The sequence below is a fragment of the Austrofundulus limnaeus genome, unplaced genomic scaffold (genome assembly GCF_001266775.1).
Source record: "Austrofundulus limnaeus strain Quisiro unplaced genomic scaffold, Austrofundulus_limnaeus-1.0 Scaffold104, whole genome shotgun sequence".
Lineage (NCBI taxonomy): Eukaryota > Metazoa > Chordata > Actinopteri > Cyprinodontiformes > Rivulidae > Austrofundulus > Austrofundulus limnaeus.
The window spans coordinates 1,360,802-1,365,916 of NW_013952506.1; the positions used below are offsets into that span (position 1 = coordinate 1,360,802).

The window sequence follows — 5,115 nt, forward strand, 5'->3', positions numbered from 1 at the left end:
CCCTGCTCCTCACACAGTGACTGCTGTATGGGCACCAGTGGCCCCTGTGACCCTGAAAAGAAGAAACAGGTAAACAGGATGTATGTAAGTATGTATGTATGTATGTATGTATGTAAAAACAAAACAGTAAATCTTGTTTGTTTTTTCTTACTACATCCAGTAAGATGAATTGACTACAGTGGCAGCTACAGATTTACACACAAGTGCTGATAGACAAAAACCTCACAGTGGTTCCTGCCGCAGAGCGGTGGTTAATCCAGTGATTAATCATCTTTCATCATATATCATCCTCCCTGGATTATTGACAGAAAGCCCACAGGGTAGCATCTGATATGGTCAAAAAAAAAGTTAGTGCCCAGGAAAACTATTGAAAATTATATTATTGTTTTACATTTTAATGAAAATGTTACAGCAGCTCTTTTCACTAGGCTGTAGATGACTGCCACTCATCACTGTGACTGCAGATAATATGAGCAATTATAGTATGTCTTTCCTTTAGTGATAGATAAAGCACTCAAGAGTGAAACTGTCTGTTACTGTTTTAAATCTAAAGCCAGCAGAAAATCCTTGGTCAACATCAGAGTTCGATTATGTATTCACTTCCAAACAAACTGGACTTTCTAAGCAAATAAACTAGAGTTTAATTAAAGCAAACTAAACAGGGTCCTAAGTCTTGTCCCTGCTAAAACTGGCTCATCAATCTGGTCAGAATCAAACTTTATTTCTCCAACCTGAGATAATTTACAGAATTACCTACGGCAGGTAAGATACTTATTGTTAGCAACCTTTCCACAGAACCCCACTTTTGAACTATCACTTTAAAGTGCTTGTGACATGCCTATTCTTCAAATACAACAAGTCAAAGAAAACATCTTTATTCTTAAGAAAACTGGCATAGTACACATGATTTTTACACATTTTCTCTTCTCATAACTGGCCTATTTTCATTTGGAGCCAAAGTGAAACAGGAAGTGACATCAAAGGGGAACTCTTTAATAAATAAACTCTCTGGTCTTTGTTTATTAAAAGATTAACTTTAACTCTTCTTCATCCCTCTTTGATAGAAACTCAAAATAATCTAAAGAAACATCAGATTCTTCTCACAGTCTCTGTTGTTAGCTGTTGTAACAATGCTCTGTTTACATACAGACATTCCCCTTTGACATCACTTCCTGTTTCTTCACATGCAAATATCTAAACTGTTCATCTCAGTGGCATGAAATTTGTTTTGCAATATTTTATCAATGTTCTCTTTCCAAAAMATGCATTCATTTTTATTGCAAAAATTGATGTCACAGACACTAAGAAATATTGGCTTGTAAACACCAATAAACTAAAACAAAGTTATAAAGAAAACTGGTAAAAATTGTTTCAACGTTTATGAAAGAGTAATAAATTCAAGTTAGTTCTATAAGCAAATTTGGGGCGTTTACTTTTTCATCTATGGAATCTGATTTTTGACTGTTTTTATTTTTTTAGTCACACCATAGTTTTTAAATGACATTAAATAATGTTCATACACATTTGGACAGTAGGCCTTCCCAGTCTTCTGCACGTACAGGCTGTGTACGTGCAGAAGACTGAGCAGACCGCAATGAATTTATTCTGATACCTTTGTTCTGCGGCGTGTGCGTGCCGAGTTGCACGAATATGTGTGTGGGAGTGCTGGACAGGAAATGTAAAGGTTTAGGTAAGGTCCTTGGAAACAAAGGCTTCGCCATCGCATCTAGCCTTTTCTTTTTTTATAAGCCAATACTCCTGTCACTGTGACTGTAACACTCAGGAGGAAACATGTCCGAGCTGCCACCCACACATTTCCCTTTACCTTAAGGCCTGACTGATCCTGAATAAGTTATTTCTTATGAAACATTTTGCTTAGAAACTGTTACAGAGCAGAAAATAAAACACAGGTGAAGCAAGCCATTCTTTTTTACAGCTCTGACTACAAGAGAGCCAAATTCCTCCATGACTCACTGACCCAATGACATAAACTGGTCCCCACTTACTTTCATTTCTCGCCTCACTTTCAGTCATTAAAACTCCCTTTATGTGGCCTCGGTTAGGGTCAGGTTACTCTTATTCATGCCTGCCCCACCTATTGAAGATTGATTTGATTTGATTTGATTTGTTGATTTAACAGGAAAAGATTATTAAAAATCAAGCCTGACTCAGCATAATTGCTGTTTTACAGCAGGTTCCTGTTCTGCAGCACATAAAACACTCAGAAATACAGCATCACAATCACATCATTACACACCATAGATACAAAGACAAACAAGCATACCAAATTTCAGGAAGGCAGCATTTGCAAAATAGGACGTCTAAATATGAGCACAACAAAAAGTGTCCAGCAGATGGCAGACAAGATTCTTCTTAAAGGGCTGTAGTTTTGAAATGGACTTTATGTTTTGAGGAAGATTAGTGACTTTATTTAGTGTTTACATGTATTCATAAAAATAATACTATTAATCTTTTTTAACTTTAAAAAAATATTTGCATCACCCTTTGGTCATATTGTTCTTAGGTTAGTCTAGTTATCGTTTAGTACCCTAATATAAAAAAGAAATGAAAACAAACCATTAAGGAGGGGGTAGTGTGTAATTTAAGGCACACAGTTCAATTCTATGCCACTATCAAATAATTATGTTACCTTAAGTTGTTGTGAAAAATCTGTCTATTTAAAGAATTAACTTGACTTTGCATCATAGTCTAACTAAACACCTTGAAATTGGCCTTTGTCTCTTTAAGAACCTGCTACCATTTCAGACACTCCCATTTCAGCAAGTTTTCACTACAATGCTTCGGGGAAGGGGTGTATTTAAACTTTTGACTTTGAAGAAAGTAATAAAAACGTCCTTAAAAAATCTCTCTCTCTCTCATTATTCTGACATTTAGCAAATAGAAAAATGTGTTGGTAAACCTAATTGACCTAAAACTTGAAAAGTTTCTTCTGATTTCACGTCAGACAGGGTGAATAAAAATGCTAATGGGTCTTTTTTTGTGTGTGTGGTGTGTGTGTGTGTGTGTGTGTGTGTGTAAACTTCTGGTTTCAACTGTAAAAGGGAAATTACCACATAATTGTAATCCAATCTGTACGATGACAACGAACAAACTGTTCCTCTCAGGAAGCACAATAACTGTCTGGTACCATCATCTTCCAAGAGACTGGTTCCAAGGAAAACGCTGATATTAGAAAATCTATTTAAAAAATTAGACATTGCAAGACATTAGAAAACCTTGCAATGACGATATTTGTAAACATTGTGATGACGGTATCTTTTTTTATCCCTTTCTAACTTGTTCCTATTTTATATGTGACCTATATTAGTCAACAATTATTGCATTCCAAGCAGTCCTCTGTGATATGAATATTGCACACACTGATATTGCGAAGACGATATATTGTGCAGCCCTACCCTGATGTCAACAAGAGCCTGTCAGGTCTGAGCTGTGAAGCTAGCAGCTGTGACATCGGACTGCATGTCTTCGAGCTCCTTTTCATCTGACCCCTAAATCCTTGAAGGCTTCACTAGACCGAGACAAAGCTCCGACTTCAGCCTTTAAAGTTTCTTTCTTTCATATATACGTGCGTCACAGATCAGTAAAATTCCAGCACATGGTTACATGCCAAATGTAAAATCCTGCTTAATATACTAAAATTAAAAATCTAATAAATCAAATAATCAGTGAATTCGAGTCAGAGAACATGAGCCATTTTGTGTGTTTTTTTTTAAGGTCATGAACAACAACACCAAATGTACCCCCTGATCTCAGCATGACTGTTTTGTGAAGTGTTGTGTCTCAGCTAACATCTGCCAGGATAGTTGTTTGGTAAAAAAAAAAAACAACAACATATTTCTTCTTTAATTTTCAGTTCCTGTTTCTAAAAATGCTTTCACAGTTATCATTTCCTCAGATCTCGTCTGTTCTGTCCCTTTATTGACCCACCTGCAGCCACTGTGGCTATCACACCCACCTTCCCTGCTACATAAGCACTGTGATCATCTCAGGTTGTTGTTATATCATTTACCTTTGCTCAGATTTGTCTACGGTGTTTGCAGGTGTTTCTTTCTGGAAATCTCTGCTTAGGTCCTGGCAGCTTTTCCCAGTTTTGTTTGTTGTCTTGTCAATAAAGGTCATTAAGGATTCTACACCGACCCCTTACCTTAAGTCCTGCATTGAGGCCTTCCTGATTGCTCAGCATGACACTTTCAGGTCTGAGGCACCGCATGTCTGTATTAAATTAAATACATAATTCAGTCCTAACAATGCAAAGCATCAAAAATGTGTCATTAGGAAAAGCAAAACTCTTCTAATAACTCACTTTCAAACATTCTCCAGACACATTTGTCACTACATGTTCTTACTGTTGAGTCTTTGGTGTTGCACTGTACAGCTGCTGCTTCTCACCTAAAATATAGATAACACAGAAGGTAATTATTAGGTTATTAACAGTAAGTATACTGAAAATAGCACAATTGATATGTTAAAGTCAGCGCTTTAAAAATAAATGTATTGTTTGATTACCAGCACATTAAATCAAAGTTTTTGATTGCAGGATTTTTGAAACCATTAAAGCATTACAAGTACAAGTAAATCCCATATGTGACCCAGTAATAATAATAATAATAATAATCTGATAAAGAATGTATTAGTAATAAGTATAATAATTAAAAGAATAAAACTTAAGCACAGAAACTGACCTTGAATAAATCCATTCAGAAGCATCATTAAAGCAGACAGAATTTTAAAGCTTCTGGATTTAATGAAATGGTTTAAAGTGATGACTGAAACTTCAAGCAGCTCATTCAGAAACTTTGCAGCTGTCACAGTAAAAGCTCGCTCACCTTTGGTTTTTCACCAGGTTTCAGGCACAGATCAGATTCCTCCACCTGGTTCCTCTCAGAGACCATGGAGGTTGATCTTATAGGAGGAGCTCAGATATTCTTTAAAGCTGGAAGAGTTTTCAGTCATCAGGAAACTTTTAAACTCAATTAGTTTAGTTTTAGTTTCAGGTTTTCTGACATCAAGCGTTAGATGTTTTCACAGTGAAGCAGTGAACTTGATGAAACACACACACAAATATATATATATACACACACACACACACACACA

At 36.1% G+C, this 5,115-nt stretch overlaps 1 long non-coding RNA gene across 2 annotated transcripts in view; it reads right to left on the minus strand.

The window, feature by feature from the left end:
• Positions 1 to 5,115, minus strand: part of LOC106521214 (uncharacterized) — a 32,271-nt gene that overhangs the window by 25,640 nt on the left and 1,516 nt on the right. Inside the window, exons 2-4 of one of the 2 annotated variants that reach the window (XR_001310645.1) lie at positions 4,325 to 4,410; positions 4,166 to 4,233; positions 3,103 to 3,198 (exon numbers count right to left, since the gene is read on the minus strand). This is a non-coding gene — a long non-coding RNA (uncharacterized LOC106521214). Of the gene's footprint in view, positions 1 to 3,102; positions 3,199 to 4,165; positions 4,234 to 4,324; positions 4,411 to 5,115 lie in introns of those variants that run through there. The other variant, XR_001310646.1, reaches the window with a different exon arrangement.